Below are 27,532 nucleotides of genomic sequence, written 5' to 3'. Positions count from 1 at the left end.
AAAGTGTAAACTCCATTTCATTCTCAAGTGGGGAGGTCTGTGACCCATGTGTGCAAAAATGGGTGACAAATCAGAATTAATTAACTGCCCCCCTAGGCAGTCCTAAGAAAAGTATCTATTGTAATTGGACACATAAACTAAGAGAAAGGCACAGGAAGTGACAAAAGAAATGGCCTGGATAAATTAAGAGAACTTCCAGGGCTCTGCCTTTTTGACTCTTCTTGTTCGTGTCTTAGACCTGAAGGAACTCTTCTTGTTTCTGACTTGGACCTGGAGGAGTGCTGGACCTGGGACCCTGAGACCTTGGTGAGACTGTTCTTAAATCTTTCCCTTAAAACTACACATGGTGAGTATAAAGACTGTATCTTCCTGAACTTCTCTAAAGGAACTTCCCTTTCAAAAGACACTCTGTGACTGAAGCTTTTGCTTCATTCACCTCTGGGGCTCTGGGATCCTCTGGCCCTCAAGACTGAGCCTCCCTCCACTGTGGACTAATTAGATCTGCCTAGGTTAAACATGGGGGCCGGAGCAAATTACCTAGTGTGTTACATACCCTAAGTTATCCTCTTTCTGATTTTCTTATTTTCTCTTCCTCTCCTCATTTGTAAATAAACTTCCATAAAAGTCATTTTGACTTGAGGTTATTTTTTAATTGGGGATTGATAATTATTCAATTCCCTGGTGACCAAACCTTTTAATATTCACCAAACTAAAACCCCTTTTTACCCATTACATTTCCTAAAAGAAACCTCAAAATGAAAACTTCCAAGAATATTATAGTAAAAATATAGCACTTGGAGGTAAAGGAAAAATACTGCAAGTAGCCAGAAAGAAAGAATTCAAATAGTGAGGAGCACAAAAGATTTAGTAGCCACCACTCTGAATATTCAAAGGGCAAAGAATTTGAAATTCTGGGGACAGTTCAGTGGCTCAGTGGATTGAGAGGTAGGCCTAGAGCTGGGAAGTCCTAGGTTCAAATCTGGCCTCAGACACTTCCTAGCTGTGTAACCCTGGGCAAGTCACCTAACCCCCATTGCCTAGCCCTTACTACTCTTCTGTCTTGGAACCAATACACAGAGTTAAAAAAAAAAAAAAAAAAGAATCTGAAATTACAAAAGGAAAACTACAGAGATCCACAACTGAAAATAACTTGCCCAACAAAATTGAGCAAGGGAGGAAAAAGGTACTTTATATATGACTTCCAAACATTCATAATGAAAAGTCAAGAGCTGAAAGAAATTGTGAAATAAAAACAAAGGATTCAAGAGAAAAATAAAAAGGCAAATATAAGGAAGTCATCAAAAGGGATTAAATAGGAATGAAATATTTATTTATACTTTAAAAAGAGAAGATGTGAAAAATGTCCTCTGAGAACTCTAATATCAGGAGGAGTTACATAAGACAAAGGGTATGGCAAGATCAGAGCAACCTCCCTTACCCATAATAGATTAGTTTTCCACAAAAATTTAAAAAAAAAAAATGGTCCCTGGTATTTGACTGGTCTATGAATCCCTTCATGCAGTTTCCCCATCACATTAATAAGTTCCGCTCATGTGAATTTATTGGTGGATTTCTGAAGACCTTTGGAGTTACCATATCATCCTGCCCAACTATCCAGAATCATTTCTCTATGAAGATAAACAGTGCTGCCTACAGAGAATTTAAGTGTACTGTATTCTGTAGCATATGCTCTGCTGGATTACAAAGAAGAATTCAACAAAAGATTATTTTCAAGAAATACCTGAAAAATAAATATTCAAAGTTAAAATATAACACTGGAGAAAAAATCAGCTAAACTAAAAAAGGAAGGGGTAGAAATGATCTCAAATATGGCAAAAGCAAAAATAGATAATTAAAAAAATAAATAGAAACTACATTGTGCTAAAGATGCCACAATACATTAATATTAATATTTTATTACTAATACACATATTCTTCTTGTTCAGTAGTTTCATTCATATCCAAATCTTTGTGACCCCATTTGAGTTTTTTTGAGAAAGATACTGAAATGCCACAGGGCTTAAAATGTAACAAAAGAAATTAAAGAAAAAATTATCTAAACCAGTAATAATTAAATGCAAATTAAAACAATGGGCAACACTTGAAGCTCAATTTTATCTGAGTTGGTCATTGAAGGGAAGGTTAGACACAGATGCTAGAAATACATTTAAATAAACAGAGAAACAAAGGAAAAGAGAAAGAATAGGAGGAGTAATAAAGAATCCAGGAGAATTCTTCTTGAAAGAATTTAAGAGGAGGGGCAGCTAAGTGGCTTAATACACAGAGGCCAGGCCTAGAGAGAGGAGGTCCTAGTTTAAAATCTGACCTCAGAAATACTTCCTAACTGTGTGATCCTGGACAAGTCACTTAACCCCAGATGCCTAGTCTTTACTGTTCTTTTGCCTTGGAACTAAGAATATCTATTCTAAGAAGGTAAGGGTTTGGGATTTTTTTTTAGAATTTAAGAAGAGAGGAAAAACCTGTGATTAGATTCAAGGGGAAGGAAAGAGAAGAGGGGCAGGGAAGCAAAAGCAGACTGCATCAAAGATAGATTAAATAGAGCTGATCACACTCCTTAATCAATTCTTTGTAAAGTAGAGCCAGAAAAGTAAAGTGAGGAAAAAGCATAAGAAAATAAAATGAAGGAAAATATACCATAAATAATATAATTTTGAATGTAAATGGAATGAACTTACCCATAAGAGAATTCTTAGGCACAATCAAAAGAATAAAAAAACCACAATTTTAGAGGACTCAATATGAGACATGCTACCCCGCCTCCTGACAAAGATAGAGATGTAAAAGATTTAGAGTGCAAATTAAGACATTCTTTAACACAAATTTATGTTTTTGAACATGCATGTGTGTAACAAGGGTTCCGTTTTTCTTGATTCCTGAATTAAGGTGGGTAGGCAAAGGAGAGAAAAAGAGTATGAAAATAAAGTAAAATGTAATCTTAAAAAACAAATCTTTTTAACTGGAAAACGAGGGTATGCCCTTCAACTGGGGAATGGCTGAACAAACTGTGCTATCTGCTGGTGATGGAATACTATTGTACTCAAAGGAATGATAAACTGGAGGAATTCCATGTGAACTGGAATGACCTCTAGGAATTGATGCAGAGGGAAAGGAGCAGAACCAGGAGATTATACATAGAGACTGATACACTGTGGTAAAATCAAATGTAATGGACTTCTGTAATAGCAGCAATACAATGACCCAGGACAATTCTGAGGGATTTATGGAAAAGAACACAACTACAGGAGTGGAAACACAGAAGAAAAACAACTGCTTGAACACATGGGTTGATGCGGACATGATTTAGGATGTAGACTCTTAATGACACTCTAGAACAATTATCAATAAAATGGAAATAGATCTTGATCAATGACACATGAAGAAACCAGTGGAGATGTGCATTGGCTACAGGGGGTGGGGGGCGGAGGGAAAGAAGGCAAGAACATGAATCATGTAACCATGGAAAAATTTTTTCTAAAAAAAATTAGTTAAAAAGAACAAGTCTTTAATCAAAACAAAAAAAAATGAATTTTTAAAAAAAGTTTATTACTCAGTAAATAGAATTTTAGAAAAGTTAGGTATGATAGATTTCTAATAACTTCTGAATAGCAATAAAAAGACATACACACATTTCAGGTGTGCATAGCATCAACAAAAACTAGCTATGTATGAGGGCATAAAGACAAATAAAGAGAAATAGAAATATTCTCTTGTATTGACCAAAATGCAATAAAAATTGAATTTAATGACCACTGAAAAAAAATATTGGCAACTAAATAACTTAACTGTAAAGAATAGATAGGCCAAAGACCAAATCACAGAAAATATAGATTGTTTCAATAAAAATGACCTAAAAACATGCCCAAAATTTCGCAGCTAAAGGAGTTCTTGGTCTAACATTTATCTCTAAACACTTTTATCAACAAAAGAGAGAAATAACAAATCAATAATTTGGGCAATACAACTAAAATAACCAGAAAATGAGAAAAAAAATTTAGACTAATTTAACACAAAATAAAAACCATGAAAATCAAAACTGAGATTAACATAAAAAAATAAATAAATAAAACTGAGATCAACAAAACTGAAAGAGAAATAAACAGCAAATTAATAAAATTTTAAAAATAAATTGGGGAGCTAGTTTTAAAACTAATAAGAGATAAACTAATCAGCTTCTTAAAAAGACACCAAATTCCTAGAGCCAAAAATGAAAAAGTTAATATACATTATGGCACAATCAAATGCAATATACTTTTATAGTAGCAGCAATGCAATGATTCAGGATAATCCAGAGGAATTTATGAGAAAGAATGCTATACATATTGTGTAATTAATTTCTATACCCTTGAATTACGATTCCCAGCACCCCACTTTCCTCCTCACATTATGTGCTGCCATAGGGAGGATAATTTTTATGTATGTATCTCTCTCTCTCTCTCTCTCTCCTCTCCCCTCCCCTCCCTTCCCCTCCTCTCCACTCTCCTCTCCTTTTCTCTCCCTCCCTCCCTCCCTCCTTCCCTCTCTGCTAACAGTTCTTTTAAACAGGCAAGGAGAACTTGGTCATGTGCTCTTATTCTGTTAGATAATTACCTTTTTATTCTTTTACTGATAGTGATTATTAATAAACTTTACAATATAAAACTTGGAGTATTGGACGTTAATTTAAATCCTACATTTTTGGCAATAGGAAGTCTGCAATTTAGAACCTTTACTCCTCTTTAAGTGAGTAGATAAAACTGTGTTTCCCTCCTACAGGGGCTTTCCATCTTTCCCCTCAGGGGAACTCTCTCAGGAGCTCTCATCTCCTTTGCTTTTCCTTACAGAACTAAGCCTGTGAACTAAGCCTGGGGCTCTTGATGGAAAGGGATAAGCCATTTCTCATTGCATCCTGAGGGTGCCCATCTGCTTGCTCGGAACCTTCCTTGCTGTTGCCCCAAGCACTGTGTGGAAGGTGAAAAACTAAGTAGCTACCCCCTGCTGGCCTGGCTACACCCCTTGTACCCAACATGTGGGTCTGAAGCCTCTGCTTGAATTTCCAGCTCAGGGCCAAAAGGGCCTTTAGCCTAGAAACAGCCTAACAGCACAGTGTAGACACTGCCTACCCCACTTACTTCCCAGGTCAATTTAATTTTTTCTTTTATTTGGGGTTTTCTTTTTATGTTTTTGGATTTTCTTTTGAAAATTTATTCATATACCCCATAACTCAACCATATATCCTGAGTCGATTCGGGTGTTGGTCAACACCTTCCTCAGGGTGGATTGTAAAATTTTTATAAAATCCAAGATTAAAAAAAAAAATTTTTTTGAGAGAAATTTCAGGAAAAGCTAACTCCCTGAATCAAGAAAGTAAACTTTTTGAAGAAGGCACCATAAAGAAGCCTGTAGAAACCACACACTGCATCAAAAGATCCAGAATGAACTTTGGGACATAGTGAATCGAACTGAGGAGGGATGAACACATTTACTCTGAATCTAAATTCTTATGCCAAAGGGGATTGCCCCCTAATTGGCTTTTTGTCAATGTGCCTACCAATCATTGGTTTTGTTCTCTTTCTCTTTTATTTCCCTCTTATCTCCAAAGTATTGTAATTTCTTCTTAGAAAGTACAACATTATATGAACTTCTACTATGAGATCTTTAGGGATATAAGCTGGTTATGTGAAATGATTCATTGGGGAGACTAAGCATGTAAATCTTGGAGATTTCAACATGCTTCTCTACCAAAGGAAGCACAGTGGTATTATGTAAAGGGAACCCCTTTCCTCCCAGGGTCATGAACTTTCTGCTCCTTGGAGCCAGTCCATTAGCTTGGCTGGAACTTTGATGTGATAGACCAGCGCAGGATGGGACATGGAGAAAGAGGACTATGAAAAAATGAAACCAAGGAAAAGAAGGGCTTGGGCGGAAGACACTCTTGTAGGATGGTAACATTAGGGTGGTAGGCTAGGAAATATTTTCCCAACTTATTTCTTTCTTAAGACTATATTTATATTAAGATTAAATTGTTAAAAGCTACTATCATCCTTGTGACTTATGGGTTAATTATTTTATAAACAGCGAGCACAACAATCTTTTTTTTAACTAATATTTCCAAACCAATTTCTAAATATTATGCCTAAAATAAATGGATAAATATTTACAAAAATATAAAACATCCAAATTAAAGGAAAAAGAATTAAGGAACTCTCGTTAGACAAACTCAGTAAAAAAGAAATAAGACATAGTTGAACTCCCAAGAGGAGAAAAAATAATAGAAGGATTTGAGAAAATGCTATCAAACATACAGAGAATATTTCATTCCAGCATTATGTAAGTTGTTAAAAAATATAGGAAAAGGGGTTCTATCAGATTTTTTTTCGATAATAGAATTCTCACCTTGATACCTAAGGGAAAAAACCAAGAAAACTACAGACCAATATCTCTAATGAACATTGAATGGATGATGGAATATTCTATGTAAGGCAGCATACGAAGTTTAGAACGGAGGATCTGGAGAGCTTAAAGAGGAAAATTCCAAGCTTTCACAATGATCCTGGCAAATTTGTAAAAATCTTTCAGGCTGTTTTTTAAAAACACATGACCCCGATTTTGAGGATTGTTGGTTTGTCCTAGGGGAGATATTGTTGAATCATGATAGGAATAAGTTTGTGGAGGAAACAAGAAATATAGAAGGGATGACACCATGTCCTGTGGCCTGGGAGAAACTGGGTTTAAATTCAGTTCCTGTTTATAGGATGCTCAAGGAGGCCAGGAAATCTATCATTAAAGTTATGGAAAAGAACTCAAGACGCCCAAATACTTGTTCTAAGTTTGAAAAAAGCAAGACAGACTAGACAGGAGACACCGGCTACTTTTCTAGGCCGAATCATCAAACCTGCCAAAATTTATTTAGGCCTCAATGTCTTAGGAGATACCACCATTGAGCATGTTAAACGTCTTTTTCTAAAAAATGCTATTGCCCAAGTTAGGAAATTTTTCAATGAGAATTATCCAAATTGGGAGTTCCTTAGCCTAGAAGAACTAAAGCAAAAGGCTACCTATGTCTTTGCCCAGGAGAAAGATAAAGTGAATGATGAGAAGGATGCAGTAATAGAGAGCCTCAAGAAACAACTTAGGGAGGCTAATAGTAGGGCAAATGAAAAGGAAATCAGTGAAATAAATGCAGTGGCAGCATTGAGGGCTTCTGAGAGAAAAAATAGTACTAACAACTATAAAAATAATGCCAGTATGAATATGAGATACAAAAGACAGCAAACTTACTTTATGTGTGGAATGTAGGTTTAAAAGAAGATCATATGGACAGAGATATAATAATAATAATGGTACTTATGGGTATAGATGGAACAATTGGAATAATGGCAATTAATTATGGATTTAATGCTCAGAATAGTTTTCAATGTCCAAATACTTGCTACCAGGGTATTCAAGCTCCCAATATGGCAACAATGCAGGATTATATAAAGGCCAGAGAGCAACCGAAGTACAGTCATGTTGTCCAGGGAAATGTTAATCATGGTAACCTGAATGGAGGGACAGCTTCATTATGAAGGTGTGCCTGAAATTCAGAATTAAACAAGGTAATGGGAATAAAGTGAATATTGATGAAACTGTATGTGTTAAAGATAATGAAAATGTAATTGTGGATAATGGAAATGGTGCACTTGGTGTTAATATTGATTTAATTAGTGATAATAAGAATTTAATTAATAATGGTGATGAGTTGAGGACATACCTAAGGACTTGTGGTCAAGATCATCCACAAATATTGAGTTGCTAAAATCTGCTACTCCAGTCAGGGTGAGGACAAAGGAAGGACCAGTTCCTTGTGTGCCTCATTATCCCTTGACTAAGGAGGCAATAGATGGTATACAACCAATTACTGAGTCCCTAATCTAACAGGGATAAAAATACTGTGCTTTTCTGAGTACAATATACCAATTTTGCCTATAAAGAAGAGAAAATTAAATTAAAATGGCTGACCTGTTTACTGATTTATCTAAGATCTGACAGCAGTAAATGATTATGTCATCAAAACTCGTCCAGTTGTGCCAAGTCTAGCTGTTATAATTTCTTCCATTCCAAGTCAGGCTAAATATTTCACTGTGGTAGATTTATGCTCCATGTTTTTCTATATAACAATTGAAAAGGAGTCTCAAAAGATCTTTGCTTTTATTGGGAGGAAACACAGATGACGTGGGCTCGTCTTCCACAGAGGTATAGATTCAGCTAGCCAATTCTCTCAAATTCTAAATTGAGATCTAAAAACGATTCAGTTTAAAGAGAGTAAATTAGTACATTTTGTGGATGATATTCTTTTAGCATCCCCAAATGCAAAGATGTGTCTTAGACATAGCAAGATTCTTTTGATTGAATTGTACAAACAAGGGCATAAAATCTCTAAGGCAAAATTACAATGCATTTTTCCTCAAGTACAATATCTTGGATTTCTGTTGTCAGAGGGTTCCAGAAGTATCATTCAAAAGAGAATAGCTGATATACAGAAATTGAGTGCACCTAAAACTAAAAAACAACTTAGAGCTATTCTTGGAAGTACTGATTTCTGTAGGCAATGGATTCCTGTGTATAGGGAGATCACTAAGTACATGACAGATCTAACCAGGAATACAAAACCAAAACATCTGAAATTAAAGCCTGAACATCGTTTAGACTTAGATATGCTGAAAGAAGCCATTCTATCTGCACCTACATTAGTAATTCCAGACTCAGACTATGAGAAACCTTTTCAGCTATTTGTCAACGAAACAAAAAGTATAGCTTCTGGTGTGTTTACACAGACTCTAAGACAGAGTTATCGCCTAATTGGATACTACAGTTGTCAATTAGATCCAATAGCTGTGTTAGTCCAGAAGTCAGCTGATCTAGTTTTGGGATGTCCTTTAACAGTCTATTGTTCACATCAGATAGAAGCACTAATGAGGAGGTTTCGTGCTCAAACATATTCTGAACAATGAATATCTAAGTATGAAATTATTCTCTTAGGTAGTGAGAACATTCAGTTGAAGAGATGTAGCATACTCAATCCAGCTACTCTTCTACCTGATTTGCCAAAGAACAGTGAGCCATTACATAAATGTGGTGAGATAGTAAATCTTATGAATATGTCTAGGAAAGACACTCCACTCAAAAATCCAGACTTGGTATTCACAGATGGATCATCATATTTATGTAATGGAATAAGATGTACTGTAGCTGCAGTTGTCACAGAATTTGAGACAAATGAGTATGGCTCATTACCTAGTAATAGTGCTCAGGGTGTGGAATTAGCCATTTACACACATTGAAGCAAGCCTGTCTTCTAGCTGAAGGTAAAAGTGTAAATATTTACACAGACTCTCAATATGCATTCTCTGTTTGCCATGCAACAGGAAAGATCTGGAAACAACAAACTTTTATTACTGTATCGGGAAACCCTGCTCATGCAGGAATAATAACTGAGTTGTTAGAAGCAATCCCAAAGCCAAAACAGCTGGCAGTAATTCATTGTTGGAGTCATACTCGTGGTAGAGATTTAGTCTCTAAAGGAAATCAGAGGGCTGATATCACTGCAAAGTATGCAGCCCAGAAAGCTCCAATTTATTTAATGAATTTAATATCTATTGATTCTGATGATCTAGAAAAAGCTTATGTAGACTCAGATATTGAGAAATGGAAGGATAAATTTGGAGCTAGGAAAGAACATGGGATATGGATTACTGATACAGGAAGACCATCGTTACCAAATGACTTGTATACCTATTTGTGTCAAGCCATTCACACAAAAGGTCATTTTGGTACACAAGCTGTTGTGGATTCCATCAAGAAACAATGGGTTGGGGGGCAGCTGGGTAGCTCAGTGGAGTGAGAGTCAGGCCTAGAGACAGGAGGTCCTAGGTTCAAATCCGGCCTCAGCCACTTCCCAGCTGTGTGACCCTGGGCAAGTCACTTGACCCCCATTGCCCACCCTTACCAATCTTCCACCTATGAGACAATACACCGAAAAAAAAGAAACAATGGGTTGCTCCTGGAATAAGTACTGTTGCAAATAAGATCTGTAATAGTTGTTCAGTCTGCCAAAAGTTCAATCAAAGTGCATTCAGAAAGAAAGGTTTGGGTGGTAGGCCTTTAGCATATTGTCCATTTGAGAGTTTACAGATTGATTACATCTGTATGCCTAAAACTGGAAGTATTGTCTTGTGATAGTTGATAGACTAAGTGGCCTGAAGCATTTCCATCAAATACCAACACAGCTAGCTTTGTGGTGAGTGTTACTCAAGGAAATTGTGCCTAGATTCGGTGTACCAGTAACCATAGATTCAGATAAGGGATCTCATTTCAATCAGGATATCCTTAGAAGAGTCTATGAGAATCTAGGATAAACACCTATATATCATGTTCCTTATCACCCACAAAGTTCAGGTCAAGGGGAGCGTATGAATAGGGAACTCAAGACTATGGTTGGGAAACTCTGTGCTGAAACTCATCTCAAATGGCCAGAGATTCTTCCCATAGCTTTATTTTACCTATATACGAGACCAAGAGCAGATCTACATATATCATCGTATGGGATGCTCTTTGGACATGCTCCACTACAAGCAAAGACTTGTAAGGCTGTTTATGCATCACTCTTAGGAGGTGATTGCCAAATTGCTTCATATTTGAGTGCTTTATAACAGAGGCTAAGAGAATTACAGGATATGGGAGTATTAATTCAATCTGGTCCATTGGATTATTCTCTTCATAATTTTCAACCAGGTGATATGGTCTATGTGAAAAATTTTGCCAAAACATCAGCAACAGAACAAAATTGGGTAGGTCCTTATACAGTTGTATTAGTTTCACCATCTTCTGTAAAAGTTTTAGGTAGAGATCTGTGTTATCATTGTTCTCATATTAAATGAGCACATGGTATAGATACTGAAAATATAGAAATTGTTAATAATGAGGAAGAAGATGAAGAAGAAATTGTGTGAATTAGAATTGTGTAAATAGAATTAGCTCGATCCCATTAATAGTCAAAAATCTACTCAACCCAGGCGTGCTAATGATGTCACTCCCACCTCCCTTAGTGGGGAGGGGAGCCGAGTTACCCACACGTGACAATAAGTAACAAATCAAGAATAAGGGACTGCCCTTTGGGCAGTCCAAATCAATGTAGAAACTGCCATTTGTCCATTTGAATTAGAGGTGGACCACAGGAAGTGATGAAAGACACGATCTCTTTAAGTAAGTGAGTGAACTTCCTGTGGGAGCAGTTGCCGTCTGGAACTGGAGGAAGAAGCATCTCCTGAGACCACAGACAGCTTACACTCTGTATTGTCACGTGGGTAAGTTAGGCTGGCTTCCTTGGCCTAGCTGGGCCAATTCTAAACTCTGCCTATCTGGCTGTTGGGCCTTGTGGCTTACAGCTTTCATTTATTTAGCCTTCTAACCTCCCCTTTTCTCTTTATTCCTACTTTTTACCTACCAGATTGTAAATAAACTCCTCAACCCGATGCTGACTTGGGTCTGATTTAATTACGGAATCAACCTGAATTGTTGATTCCTGGCGGCCACATATTTTTAATATATAGCTATAATAACTAAATTTTAATTCTTACAAGATCTTCAGTCAATTAGAGTCTGCAGTCAGAAAGTTTAGTAAGGAGAGGACCATTCCAGTGGAAGAGGACATTCGGATGGAAGAGGACATGGATGGATAAAGAGGATTCAGGATTTAGATTTATGAACGATGTATTCAGACTGATGAACTATGAATTGAACTGATAAAAACTTTATTTTCAAGGATTTTCTTAAAGAAGAGGATTAATCATGGACGATTTGGATTAAGTGGTTTGAAAGTATTTTGGGTAATGTAAATAGGATCACTACATACTCATATGCAGGGGTGGGCAACATATGGTTCTCGAGCCATATCTGGCTCTTTTGAGGGCCAGATGTGGCTCTTTCTGCAGGAGCCATAAAGTCAACCCGCGGCACAGTAACTAACAGTTTACGCATGACATCTTGCATCACGTGATACGTCGCGTGATCTTTTCGGTACCGCAACTATCTTCTAAGATAGAAGGCTCTCTCATTGATATTGCCGCGCGAGACGAATCCTGGTCTTTACTTCGGCTTGATAGTTGTGGTGTGTTACACCTTCTGCCCTCCTTTTACTCTTTCCACACCTGTTACCAACATCTTGGGGTTCTGTATAGTGATTGATCACTTTTCTTTACATTCTCTACCCCTCTGCCTCTAATTTACATGGCTTTAAATCAGTGCATTCATGGGGTCTGCACTCCCCATTTGTGGGCCTGTTATTGTTTTTAACTTTTCTATCTGCTCTTAAAGGGGAACCTATAGTCAGATTACATCTTTACATATACTTCATTAGTGAGAAGCATTTCTCCCCAGTAGTTGTTTAATTTGATACAGAATGACTGAGTAGGCAGCACTGATAAACACCTGTACCAGGAAATGTGTGTGATGTGTCCTGGCCAGTTTTCCATGAAAAGGTACCCTCCTCCCCCACTACTTACTAATGCCTACACACAAGTCATGTTATTTTCTGTAATCTCCTGATCTCCTACTTAATTTATGTGGCCAAATGGCTTAACCAGCAGGCCGGCAGCTTTTTCTTCTCCTGTTGCCTGACTTTAGAGAGGGAGAGGAAAAAATATTCTTCCCTGAATTTTTCTCTCTTTATTTCAGCAATTTTCTTACTGCAAAGGAGTTTTATATGTATGTGTGCAGTTATATCAGTACTATAGTGCCCCATTAAGTCTTGTTTTTTGATTAATAATCAAAATAATTTTGATTAATAATCAGCAAAACCATGCAGCACCAGAAGTCACATTAATGTACTTTATTCATCATTGATTAGCACATAATAACGTTATTAAAAATAGTTCAGAGACTTATTGTACTTTAAAAGTGTTGTTCTTACATAAAATGCACAGATTTACTTGTATTCAGTGTTAAACATATTGTACAGCTCTCACAAAATTACATTTTAAAAATTGTGGCGTTTATGGCTCTCACGGCCAAAAAGGTTGCAGACCCCTGCTCATATGCATCCAACATTGCACACAAAACTATCAAGAACTTCAATAAAGAAAATGAGAAAAAGAAAAAAGGAAAGAGAGAATTTCCTCGGAAAATGGAACATCATAAGAAGAAAGGAGATCTGAAGGAGATCTGGAGTTTTGGTAGGTATCATACCTCCAATATTAACATGATACAGCACAACATAGCAAAGGAACAACATAACAAATCAGATACATACAACACAAAACATATTAGCATACATTGTATTCCTCATGGAATAAAACAATATATAATCATTAATGAAATTAGAATTAGTTATAAGTACTAACAAAGGATAGGTAGTTACTAACAAAGATTAGCTTGTTATTTAGGAAGATGTAGCTAGACTAATATACTAATACCATAAGGATAGTTTAGAATAGTTTAGTGAAGAAGGAATAGTATTAGATTAAAGGATAAGATATGGTATTAATGTACATTAAAGTGCAAATACAACAAACATAACAAAATTGCATTACATGAAGAACATATAACATACTACTGATCGCATATCACATGTGTAAATAGAATTGGCTCTAGCCCATTCATAGTCAAAACTCTAGCTACCAGAGATAATGTCATCCCCACCTCCCTTAGTGGGGAGGGGAGATGAGCTACCCACAAGTGACAATAAGTAACAAATCAAGAACGAGGGACTGCCCTTTGGGCAGTCCAAATCAGTGTAGAGACTGCCATTTGTCCACTTGAATTAGAGGTGGACCCACAGGAAGTGACAAAAGACACTATCTCTTCAAGTATGTTGGTTACTTCCTGTTGGGGCAGTTCCCGCTTTGAACTTGGTGCTGAAGGATCTCTGCTGAGACCTCAGGCTGCTTCCACTCTGAATGGTCACGTGGGTAAGTTAGGATGACTTCCTTGGCCTACCTTGGAGTTTTCCAGACTCTCTACCTTAAGTAGGTCTCTTGCCTCTCTGATTGCTAAGGCCTTGTGGCGTGTAATATAGTTTAATTAGTCTTTTAACCCTCTCTCTCCACCCGGGCCTCTGCAGGCCCAGACTAGCCTCTCCCTCTATTTCCTTTGCCTTCTACCCTTCCTAATTGTAAGTAAACTACCTTAAACCCGATCCTGACTTGGGTCTATTTTAATTATGGAATCAATCTGAATTATTGATTCCTGGCGGCCGCACCTTAAATATATATCTATATAATACCTAAAATCTCCCTCTTACACACAAAATAATGTAAATAAGTGTAAATAGGATGTGCATATTGTAAACCGTATTATAGTGTAAATATTGTATATATGTAAATGGTGTAACGAATGTTTGATAGGTATGTGTTATCTGTACATACATGTATATTTGTATATCATGTGTGTGTTGTGCATATATTATCTGTATCATATATGTATAAATGTAAATTCTGTGGATAATTTGATACTAATTGAGTTGCAAACATTTAAATGTAATTTGCATGAGGGAGTTTAATGTTTTGTTATAATTTTGATGTAAAAACTTATGAAATGTTGTTTTAAAATGTATTTTCCAAAATTGTTTGCATTTATTAGTAGAGTATAATATTTCTGTATTAGAATAGAATAGAATGTTTGATGTTTGTTTTGACTTTTGTGTTGATATTTCGAATTTGTTGTTGATTTTGTTAATTTTGTTGAAAATATTGCATTGTTACTTGTTACTCTGTGCTTTGAACTCTTGTGACTGTTCAGTGTATTTATACCTTTACCTTATTTGTTAAAATCCCTAGGGTAGGGTAGAGTAGGATAGTGTTAGATAAGAACAGAGTTAGTGTAGGTTGTTTGTTATTTTGGGTTAGAATTTTAGTTTAATTTGTAGGGCATGAATACCAAAATATTGTTAATTTTGGCTGTGTGCAAAGGGAGGAACTCTTGTAAGATAAATTATTAAGATGTTTAAGATTATTTATTTGGGAGACTTAGCAAGCAGGGCTGCAGAATTCTAAATGGAATGGGGAAGCAGGAAGTTTTGTTTCTCTCTCTGAGATGGATTCCATGTTGACTGAGGACAAGGTGTAACTGACCCCCTGGGAGACCTCAGAGGAAGTGGAGTTTGTATCCTAATATCCTGGTATCCAGAAGGAAGAAAGTCATCTGCCTGTGGGAGGTTTGGTTGAGACTATAAAACAATGATACCCAAAGTGAGTGCTACCACCCCCTGGTGGGTGCTACATTAATCCAGGGGGGACAGTGATGGCCACAGGTGCATTTATCTTTCCTATTAATTGATATTAAAATTTTTAAAAAATTAATTTCCAGGGGATTAAGTAATATTTTTTTTCTGGAAAGGGGGCAGTAGGCCAAAAAAGTTTGGGAACCACTGCAAACCTAACCTGGGTTGCTGATCAGCTCAGGTTGGTTTAGCTCCCTGACTTACCCAACTGAAGGAGTACTAGCTGAAGACTTGGGAGAGCTTCACTGGATTTTGACAGGACTCAGCAGTAAGGATCCCACTTTCATTCCTGATCTTCATTGTGCTCTGCCCTGCTATAGTCTCTAGCTTAATGTAGATAAGTTCATTCTCTGACCCTGAGGCTTGCCCATAGACTGGTAGAATAGGACCCCATATTTCCCTTCCTTCAAATTATAGTTCATTGAATTAAACCCTGAATTTATAAAACCTATTGTCGGTCTACTCACTTGTTAGTTTCACAGACTCCCTGGATAGGTGGATCTTGTGTTAGTTAAAATCACCTGGGGTTCTCTTTGGAAGGATTGGACCTCAATATAGTGTTTGACAAACTTCTGTGGACTTGTGGGGGTCCTTAAAACTACATTTCCCGTGGTCCAACGGGTTTCATGGGTTTCCTGTTTTGGATGACGTATTAAAGGTGAGGGACTATTTTAAGTAGGGGGTAGTGACTTGGAACTTCCTCTTTAGTTACCCGAGCTGGAGGAGAGAGGAAGGTAAATGGCTGAGGTGAGGTTGGAATAGGTTTTTCTTTTAGGCGCCTGGTCAGTTTATCTCTATCAGCATGGCTTTTATTAAAATACTATTCTTCCTCTTGATCTCGGCCCTCATCATTTTTAATCATAACAATCTGTGTTGGCAGTGGACCCATTCTAAATTGTATTTCCCCAACCTGCTAATCCCAATCTATTGCCTTGTCTTGTCTATTACTTACCCTTCCTCAGAACCCTGATAATATTTAATTTAACCCCCATAAGACACCTCAGTGGACAAAACTTTTCTCCAGCTCCCCCTCTCTTTCTGATCTCATGACTTGTATCTCAAATCTAAAGTAATAGTCTCAAGTCACTAAAGATCTTTTTTCCTTACAAAGAATGACCCAGACACCTCCTCCTAAAGAAGTCAGAGAGGGAGCAGCTGCGTGACTCAATGAATTGAGAGCCAGGCCTAGAGATGGGAAGATCTAGGTTCAAATCTGGCCTCAGACATTTCCCAGCTGTGTGACCTTGGACAAGTCACTTGACCCCCATTGCCTAGCCCTTACCACTGTTCTGCCTTGGAACCAATACGTATTATTGGTTCCAAGACAGAAGGTAGGGGTTAAAAAAAAAAAAAAAGAAGTCAGAGAGTCAGGACCTAGAACTCCCAAGCCAGCTCCTTTTTATGGTAGACCTCTTAAGTGACCCCAACAAACTCTGTCTGTCCCCTCTCTTAAAGGGCACAAACCCTTTCTCTGATCTAAAAACCCTGCTCCTACGAGACAGGGTAAACTAAATAAAATCCTTATTGCAACAACCCTCTCACACCTAGCAGATTGGTCAATATGAAAGTAAAGGGAAAGAATAAATGTTGGAGGGGATGTGGCAAAACTGGGACACTAATGCATTGCTGGTGGAGTTGTGAACTGATTCAATCATTATGGAAGGAAATTTGGAATTATGTCCAAAGAGCTTTAAAAGAATGCATACTCTTTGATTCAGGAACACAACTACTAGGTTTATACCCCAAAGAGATAATAACAAAAAATGTTTGTACAAAAAATTAATAGCTGTGCTCTTTGTGGTGGCAAAAATGTGAAAATGAGGGGGTCCCTCAATTTGAGAATGGCTGAATAAATTGTAGTATTATGATGGTGATAGAATGCTATTTTGCTATAACAACCAATAAACTGATTTCCATACAAGCTAGAAAGACCTCCATGAACTGATAATGGCGCGAAATGAACGGAACCAAGAGAAGTGAACACAAGTGAACACAAGAAACTGAAAAATTGAAGGATGCCCAAATGTAATCAACTTTAGTGCTAATAACAATGCAATAATCCAGGACAATCCTAAGGGACTTATGAGAAAGAATGCTATCCTCAGAGAGAGAAAGAACTGTGGGAGTAGAAACACAGAAGGAAAACATGTGATTTATCACTTGTTTATATAGTTATAGGATTTGAGGTTTTGGTTTTTAGAAGATTACACTATTAGAAAAATGAATAATATAGAACTAGGTATTGAGTAATAATACATGTATAACCCAGTGGAATTGCTTGTTGACTCTGGGAGTTGGGAGGGAAAAGGAGAGGGAAAGAACATGAATCACATAACCATGGAAAAATACTTAAAAATAAATTTAAATTTTTTTTTAATTTTAGTAAAGGATATACAGTTAGGCTACATATTACTGATTTAAGAATGCATTAAATATATGGATCACTTCTCTCAAAAACAAGAAGAAAAATACATATACATATAAATTAAAACAATAGTGGTTATTTATATCCTACAAACATGTAGATCAGGTACAAAAATATTGCAGTTACCCACCATCTTCCATGACCAAAGATAGTTAAGCTACGCCAGTCTGACAAAAGAAGTCTGACAAAAAGGAGAATGTGGTCCCCAGTTTGATTTCCTCATGGGGGAACAAGCCAAAAGTAGAGCCAGATAGGAATAGTCTCATGTCTTGCAGTTTCATGTCTTATATGCTAAATCATCAGAATCTCAGAACAGATGCTTCTCCCAATTCTCCCCTGAGAGAGTGCCCCCATTTTGGCACTGACATTTATCACCCCAACAGTTGTTGCTAACATCTGTAATCATCTGCTTATCAGCACTGATCAGACCAAACCACAATTCCATACCACCCTTGGGGAAGAGAAGAGTATGCTGAAGAGTTACAAAGAATCAACCTGGGGTCTCCAAACCCCATGGAAAATTAGTCCTTATGTGTAATGACTGAAAAGGATATACATTTATTCAACCCCTCCTTTTTCCTACTGAAGTGCATCATAGTATATGATGTTGTCATACGGAATGGAATAGTGAGTTATATTTCATATTCTCTCCCACATATCTATTAGCCAATAGTCCCTTATTTTCTCTTAATATATAAGACAAAGGTGGGTAAATGGTCAGTAAGTAGGAGGGGGAAATCCAATATCTGAAAGTTACCTTGGAGGATATGTTAAAATCAACTGAGATTTTAAAATCTACAAGTCCCTTGAAGACTAATAATAGCAGTGGTGACCAGCAGATGGACTCCACCTGTCACTAATGATGTGGCATATAACAAAAGCAAAAGGGGCAAAGTTTTATTTGGTAATATATGACACTCATAAGGTACAAATTCTGGCAATCTCATTCCTATAGATTGTTCTCCATAATAAAACAGAGCTCCAATGAAGCTGGTGATAGACCCAGTATCGATATGGTACAATGGCCTTGCCTTGGGGTACAGTATATCTTATTTGTATATGGACCCTAAAAATAGTATTATCCATAATCCATTCATCAGAAAAGAGAATGAATGAGGAAATGCAATATAAATAAAACTGAAAACAAACACCAAATGAAGGTGTAGTATTTTAAATAGAATAAATGAAATTTGGCTATCTATAAATCCATAATCACAAAAGAATAAGAACAAAAAAGAAAATCAAAAAAATAAGGTACAATGAAAGCTATAGGATATGGCTAATTAGTGTCAATATAGGGTTGTAAAAGGGAATTCTTAATCCCTTGCACTAACTTAACTGGGGAAAGAGCTGGCTGGCTCAGTGGACAGAGAACCAGGTCCAAGGATAAGAGGTTCTGTTACCATGGAAACCAGGCCACAGTTAAAGGAAATAGAAACTGCTCTCAGAGAGGAAGGGATGTAAGAATGACAGCTGGAGGGTAAGAGATAAAACCAAGGACAAAGTGTGAGAAGGGGCTTTCGCTCTAAGGTTACCTGAGGATAGGGTGCTGTTGGAAGTTGCTGGTGACAGTCGGCTGCTGTAGAATCTGATTGAAGGAGTGTGTGTGGGTTGGTAGCTGTCCATTGCATTGTTTAGTGGGAGGGTGGGAGGGAGGAAAGAAGGGAGGGAGGAAGGGAAGAAGGGAGGGAGGGAGGAAGGGAAGAAGGGAAGAAGGAACGGAGGGAGCCTGAGCTCTGGGGATAATATGATAAATGAAATTTTGGAGTGATTCCTAAATAAGAATAAATTTGAAATAAAACCAAATCAGTAAAATGAGTTCTCCTGTCTGAATCAATCTGTGCTGGCAGGCCAAAATGAGGTATAATTTCTTTTAAAAGCCCCTTGACAACAAAAGTCATTGTAGCTCATGTAGTAGGAAATACTTCTGGTCAGCTGGTCTACTATGACTAAGCAAAATTTATAATGTCCAGGCTTAGGCATTGTAATAAAATCAATTTGTAGATGTTCAAAAGGTGTGTAAGCCAGAGGACATTCACCAAAAGCTTTTCCATGAAAAGCATGCTAGTTATATGCTTGATAGGTGGGGCAGGCTGCACATACTTTAGAGGATATACTAGTTATACCAGGGGCTATCCATACTTTTTAGGAGTCTACAATGCCCTGGGTTCAAAAACGACCATTTTTATGAATTTTATGACATATTTGATGATAAAAACTTTAAGGGTGTAGGGGTTTTCCTTTAGAAGACATTCATACTCCATTAATCTATTTTGCTTTGAATATTTGTTTCCATTTTTGCACTTCCTTTACATTATAAAAAAGGAATAAATCTTATTCGTTAATAGTTGCCAAAGGTAAAATTAGTTTAGGCTCTTCTAAAGCAACTAGTTTTGCAGCAGTAGCTGCCTGGTTGTTTCCTCTAGAGCAGGGGTCAGCAATGTATGGCTCTTTCTGCAGGAGCCATAAATTTTTTTTCAGGCACTGTTACAGGAGCGCACACTGTACAGTTCTCACGAAATTACGTTTTTAAAAAATATGATGTTTAAGGCTCTCACGGCCAAAAAAATTGCCAACCCCTGCTCTAGAGACAGGGTCAGTTCCATGTGTATGGGGAGAACAATTAACAACAGTTAGGGCTTCAGGTAGTTGGAGAGCAGAAAGAACTTCATTAATGATTTTTGCATTTGCGAAACTTTTCCCAACTAAAGTTAAAGATCCCCTTTGAAGCCAAAGCATACTATACCTACATGGCATATTCCAAAAGCATAACTAGAATCGGTGTAAATCTTTGCTTTTTTATCTTTTGCAATTATACAGGCATGTTTTAAAGCTATGAGCTCTTCACCTTGAGTACTTATATTTCAAGCCAGTGAGGTTGACCACAGAGTGGCAAATTCTGTGACTACAGCAGCTCCAGTGTAACGTATGCCATCCCTCATGAAAGAACCATCCATGAATAAGACTAGATATGGATTGTCTAAAGGAGTGTCCAGGAGATTATCTCAAGGTTTTTTGGCCATGAACACTAAAGATTCACAACTGTGTAATGATTCTCCTATACTTGGTAAATACAGAAGCAAGGTGGCAGGGTTTAGTGTTGTGCAGCATTTTAAGGTGATATTTTTGATGCCTCATGACTTCATAACTTGCAAGTCTCTGGTCAGAAAATGCCTGTGTTCTGTGCCTTAGCAACAATGCTTCAACTTCATGAGGACACATAATTGTTAGTGGGCATCCCAATACTAAATCAGCAGATTTGGTTACTAGCAAAGTTGTGGCAGTTATGCCTCTAAGACATGGTAGTGCTTCTGAAGCTATTGGGTCCAGCTGGGCCGAATAACAAGCAATTAGACATTGAACAGGTCCTAAAATTGGAATTAACACATCTGAAGCTACTCCTCTCCATTTGTCCACATGTAAAGTAAATGGTTTGTTGTAATCTGGGATGCTTAAAGCAGGGACAGACATAGCCTGTTTTAATTTTGAAAGAGCTGATGGTGTTCTGCATCTAACCTAAGTGGTTTAGTGACTAAGTCTTTTTTTCAATGTTATGAGGGATTTAGTGATTTTCCCACAGCAAGGGATCCACTGCCTACGAAATCCCGTTGTTCCTAAAATTGCCCTTAACTATTTCTTAGTGGAGGAAGCACTCAATTTCTGAATATCTTCAATGCGCTTAGGGGAAATGAAGCGGGAACCATCAGTTAAAATAAACCCTAAATATTCCACTTTGGGGTGATACCACTTAACTTTTGCCTTTTAGATCTTTTATCCAATCTTATATAGTTCCAAAAGATGTTTGCTATCTTCTTGGCATTATATGGCATTTGGTGAGGCCAAAAGCAAATCATCTACAAAATATATCAAGTGGCTCTCCTTAAACTTAATATTTGCTAAATCTGGTGTTAAAAACTGTGAGAATAACATGGGAATTTCCACGTACCCCTGGGGCAAATGACACCAAATCCATTGGAAACCTTTTCAGGTGCAGGCAAATATATTTCTGGAATCTTCACAAATAGGTATTGAGAAAAATGCAGAACACAAATCCACAACTGTAAAATATTTGGCATTGCTAGGAATAGAGAAATAGAGGAAATAATTTTGGATGGACTTAACGACAGGGCTTTGGATGGACTTAACCACAGGGTGTCTTTTGATGACATGATTATTTACAGCCCTTAAGTCTTGTACAAATCAATAGACAAGTTTTCCATTGTGATAATTAGATTAAGTCTACACTGCCCATATTTAGATTTAATCACCAAAGGTGAAAACATTTCCATTTTGGGTGGTTTGTAACCCAAGTGTGCTAGAGTAACAAGTCAGAATTTACTGTCTCGTGGGCAGTCCTAAGAAAAGTGTCTGTTGTGATTGGACATGTAAACTAAGAGGAGGTCACAGGAAGTGACGTAAAAGAGGCCCCTTTAAAAAGAGACCTCAGTCAGCTAGGCTCTCTCTTCTGGTTTGTGAACGGAACCTGAAGGAGTTCTGGTTCATGACCAGACTTCCACATGGTAAGTGTTAAAACTGAATCTTCCTGAACTCCTCTTAAGGAACTTCTCTTTTAAAGAGACTCTGTGACTGAAGCTTTTGCTTCATTCACCTACGAGCCTCTGACCCTCTGAGGTCTTGACCCCAAGGCCGGATTTCCCTCAGCTAAGGATTAATTAGATCTACCTGGATTAACTAGGGGATCGGAGCAAATTATCTGCTGTGTTAGATTCTTATTTCCTTATTTCTTCTTCCTCTTCTCATTTGTAAATAAATTTCCATAAGTCATTTTAACTTAAGGTTACTCTTTAATTGGGGACTGATAATTTTTCAATCCCCTGGCAACCTAACCTTTTAATATATACAACTCCCTTTATATACATAAATATATATATATATAAAATATATTATATAAAATATATATAAATATATAAAGCTCCCTTCCCCCCCTTATGACATTTTCATCTAATTTCAGCTTTTTAACAGGCAAGATGGGTGTATTATAGTCTAATTTGCATGGAATTATTTTCTCTTCAATTAAATAATTTATCACTGGGGTAATTCCGTCAATTGCCTCTTTTGATAGGGGTTACTGAGGAATGGAAGGAGGTGGGCCACCTTTTGCCATAATTTGAATAGGAATGTGGACCAGAGAGATTCAGGTATATCAGTTGGTATTTCAAAGGTGGAAGGTTTGTCCACCTTCTGACTATCCAAGAGAAGTATAGGGAGAAAATTTAAGAATTCCTCAGGCAATTCTAGCGTCATAGCACCATCTTGAGAGCAGGTTATTGTGGCTCTTAGTTTACACAAAAGTCTCTCCCTAACAAATTTATTGGGGATTTTAGCATTAAAAGGAAAGAATATTCCATAGATAGAGGTCCAAGAGACACCATTCAAGGTGAAAGTTTTGGGACCTTCAGAGATGCTCCTGACACCCCTATTACATTTATAGAGTCAATGGAATCACAATCAGGATCAGGTGTACTCGTTAATACCGATCTAGAGGGACCAGTATCTAAAAGACAATCATATTAAGTATTTCCAACTTCCAAAGTGGTTCATTACTATTTGGGGGACAATGGACTGAGATAACTGGTGTCTGGGAAATCAAGGGTTTCATTCTCTGATTCCAGAGTCCTTTCTCCCCTCTCAGACCTTCATAAAGGTCCTTGGCCATTTCTCTAAGGTTCCTCACATTGAGGGGAATTTCCATTCTGAATGTTGCGTGGATGAGCCCTATTTCAGATATACTGCTGTAACATTTCATTTTCTTCATTCGATTATTATTTCTAAATGTTTTTTATTGTTGTTGTTTCTTTAGTTATTGTTATTTCTAGAATCATTGCTGTTGTTTCTAGAATAGTTGTTCCTAAAGTTTCTGTTATTTCTGAACACCTGATTCTAGCTTCAACAATTTAACATTAAGTGACCCCTTTTTCCACAAAAATAACACATTGGTATTTGATTTGTAGATTCTCACAAAGGGGCTATGGCCACCCCATAATTTGCATTTCCTTTTTCAATTTTCCCCCTTAATATTTTTATTTCTTTCCTTAATGCCTCTACCAAGTCACTGTCATCTTTGGCTCTTTCCATAGCCATTATATACATATAATTCCACTTTCCTTAATTCCTCAAGGTCCATACTAGTCCAATTCAGACAGCTGGTTTTAAAATAGTTCTTGACCACCCTGCAACAGTTTTTCACAAACTGCCCTCTTGTCTGTCTGCTATCCCTTTCTCTGGGCAGATTCAGATCTATATCTCAATAAGTCTGTCCATGAACTCGGAAGGATTTTCACTGATCTTTTGTCTGAGATCTTCAAATTTTGTCCAGGAACTAGGTCTGTTAGAATATGCTCTCATGGCTCTTAGTAATGCCTCCCTCGCCCGACACAGTCTTGTGTAATCATTTTCATTATTCACATTCCATCATGGCCAGGGCCAATGAACTGCTCCCCTTCCCTGAGCCTGATTGGAAAGAGAGATGATTTTATTTCTCTCCCTTTCTGTTAAAAATGCCTGTAAAAATTTTTCAAAGTCAATCCAAGTAGGGTCATATGTTTGACAAATATTCTCTAGCTTTTTGAAAGCCATTATAGAATCATCCTCAAAAGAAGGGGTATGTGGTTTAAATTTCTCAATATCTTGTCGGGTAAATAGTGTTTGATGTCTTACAAAAACTCTTCTTTTAAAGGTTTAGATTAAGAAGATTAATAAAAAGATTAAAGATAGGTACTTCTCTTAAGGGGAATAGGCCTGTAGCTAGATTATTTCTTGTTTCTTTTGGTTTCTTGTTTGAGTTGCCATGGAGTAGGTGAAAGGAAGGGTAGTAGTAGAACAGAAAGAGAGACAGGTTGGTAGGGTGAGAGGTAGTTTCATTAAGTTGAGAGATAATCTGGGTTAGTTGAGAGATGTAATTTTAAGGTATTCTGCCCAAATCTCAATTAAGCTATCTTTCTGTTTTTTCTTGTTGGAGAGAAATAGGTAAACTATTTGGTAAATTTGGTGAATTTGTAAGGATCTTATCAGAACAAATAATCCCAGAAAGGGTAATAACTGGAAACAATCTAAAATTGTGAGCTGTGCCAGCTCTGTAAAGCTCTCTGGGAGCAGGAGTTGAGAGAGTCCAGAAATTGCTCCTTCACAACAGGTGCCATGATCTCCAGCACTATATTAAATTGCCTATATATTCTTAAAAATTTAAGTAACTCACTCCAGTAGGGATAGTTTAATAACAAGTGAAAAAATAATCAGAGCAGAAGATTAAAAGATTAATTAAACTCCTACCTGGCTCAGCAAGAAATGTAGGGGTTAAAATTAGGAGCTTGACAAAGATAGGAGAGCAGTTTAACAAATTTTTATGGTTCTGGTTTTACACAAGAGTAATGAATCCAAGAATCCTTTTCCTCAATTTTGATGGCAATTGAAGTAGCCTTGGAAGGGGATTTCCTAAAGAGGCTGAGTCCCACTAATTCACTGAAAATTCTTTATATATACCTTGTTTCCTTATGTCTACAAAATTACTTTCTATAGTATGGCCTATTTTAATTCTGTGAGAGCTAAAAGATGTTAGGAATCTAAGTGAAGAAGTTCAGGGACTGAATTTTTAGTCAGAGCTACAAGGGGCTTGGGAAGGGAGCAGAGAGCTGCTGAAAAGCCTGAATGTGTTTGGGAGCAACAGAACAGGTTCCAACAGCTTAAATAAAATCTAAATATTCCACTTTTAGAAGGCACCACTGCACTTTTGACCTAAAGGCCTTGTGACCCCTCCAGTGGAGCTCTTAAGAGCTCCCTACTATCTTCCTAACATGTCTCTGCATCTGGTTTCACTAAAAGCAGATCATCAACAAACTAAAGTAGCACCCTTAAAAATGACAGTAACTAAGTCATGCTGTAAATTTGAGAGAATGAAGTTGAGATTTGTACCTGTCCTAAAACAAGCAAGTCCATGTACACTGTTAACCTTTCCACATTAAAGCAAATAAGCAAATATTTTCCTAGAATTTATATGAATAGGAATAAAAAAGAAAGCAGAATAGAGATCTACCACTATAAAATATGTAGCCTCACTAGGTGATGAGATCAAAGAGATGTTGGGGTCTGACCCTGTGAGAAAAGAGCCATGAATAAATGTGGGATCTGACCCTGAGAGAAAGAAGCCACAGATAATTTTCACAGAGATACCTCTGTGTTCTGCTGACACAGTAAAGTTGTTTGCTTGCACAAGTAGCAGGTGGGATATCTGATAATGAACTTTGGCCCCTGGGATTGCTTGGGTTGGTAGAGGAGTACTAGAAATGTTATGAGTATAGTCTTTACACAAACAATATTCTGTGGGAAAGAAACACCTCCTAAATATGAGGTAATGCTTAGCACTCTACTCTCTATAAAAATTTTTCTCTTTTGTTATAATTAATGGAGATTATGTATCACCCTCTTTGTATTTCTGTATTTTGTCTCTCTCTCTCTCCTTCCCTTCCTCCCTCTCTCTCTCTGTCTCTCCTTTTTCTCTAAGTATCCAAACCCTGGCATTAACAACTAGGAAATGAGGAGATGATAGCTAAAGGCTTTGGCACCACTATACCTAGGTATTACATGTGAATCAACTGCACTCCAATCCTATAAAAAACAATAAGTAGGTTTTCCATATGGACCTGGCTTAGGTTTTTTTACTGGAAAAACTGGAGATTTGCATGAAATTATTATTCCTTATTCAATCAATGCATCAATTACTAGGGATATTCCTTCAATAGCTTCCATGGATAAAGGATACTAAGGAATGGAAGGAGGGGGCACCTTTTGTCCTAACAATAATAGCAAACTTAAGTAGGCCTCAGTCAGAACAGACGGAGGCCCAGAGATTCAGAGATTTTTTTTAAACCCTTACCTTCCGTCTTAGAATTAATACTGTGTATTGGTTCCAAGGCAGAAGAGTGATAAAGGCCAGGGTCACAGAGCTAGGAAGTGGTCTGAGCCCAGATTTGAACCTAGGACCTCCTGTCTATAGACCTGGCTCTCAATCTACTGAGCTACCCAGTTGGCCCCTATCTAGATAGCTAGAATTTCAAAGGGAAAGGCTGCTATCTCCTGATTGCCAAGAAGAAGAATAGGGAATAGAGAGAATCCTCAGGCAATTGAAGAGACAAAGCCATCTGGAGAACAAGTTATTGTGGCCCTGAGTTTACATGAGATCTCTCCCTAAAAGATTTGTAAGGAATTCAGGCATTAAGAGGAATGAGTGGTCTAAAGTCAGAGACTCCATGAACACGATGCAAGCTTTTTGCTTACAAAATATTTTGAGGCTTCTCTGACACCCCACCCATATCTAAAGACCTGATGTTGGTAAATTCAGAATCATGTTTGCTCACTAAGTCATATTTGGAATCCTCAGTGTCCAATAAACAGTCATAGCAAGTTTCTCCAACCTTAAGGCTCTTTACTAAGCAGAAGAGAAAAAACTGAAATAAGCAGAAATAAAGCATTAGGGTCCAGTGATAGTGAACCTTTTGGAACTTTTTAGGAACCCATGCCCCACCCACACCCCCAGACTGTATGCCCATGCCCTGCCTCCCATTGTATGCCATGCCCTGCCCCCAACCCAGACTGGGTGCAGTGCCCCACTCACCCCTGTGTTTGGGTCAGAATTATTACAGTCTACATTTCCCATTTCTTTAAAAAAAAAAAAAAAAAAAGGAATTATTTTTCCTTTGAGTTACTGCCTCCAGGAGTTTCCTTTTTCTAAGACTTTTTAATCTCTTTCCAGGGTCTTTCCTGAGAGGTCAAGTCATTCAGCTAAAATGCCTGTAAAGAGCTTAATTTGTGATTTTTTTTTAAAAATGAGAACAAACAAA

The 27,532-nt window shown here is 37.3% G+C and overlaps 2 protein-coding genes across 3 annotated transcripts in view; one reads left to right on the top strand and one right to left on the bottom strand.

The window, feature by feature from the left end:
* FOXK2 (forkhead box K2) overlaps positions 1–310 on the top strand; it is a 65,337-nt gene extending 65,027 nt beyond the window's left edge. Inside the window, exon 13 of the mRNA XM_044675188.1 lies at positions 237–310. The gene's annotated coding sequence lies outside the window, so the exon portion shown is untranslated. The remainder of the gene's footprint in view (positions 1–236) is intronic.
* Positions 1–27,532, bottom strand: part of WDR45B (WD repeat domain 45B) — an 83,991-nt gene that overhangs the window by 15,738 nt on the left and 40,721 nt on the right. The gene's annotated exons all lie outside the window — the stretch shown is intronic.

The sequence above is a fragment of the Gracilinanus agilis genome, chromosome 4 (assembly GCF_016433145.1).
Source record: "Gracilinanus agilis isolate LMUSP501 chromosome 4, AgileGrace, whole genome shotgun sequence".
Taxonomy (NCBI): domain Eukaryota; kingdom Metazoa; phylum Chordata; class Mammalia; order Didelphimorphia; family Didelphidae; genus Gracilinanus; species Gracilinanus agilis.
The sequence above is the reverse complement of the archived record's forward strand: the minus strand, read 5'-3'. Positions and strand labels throughout refer to the sequence as shown.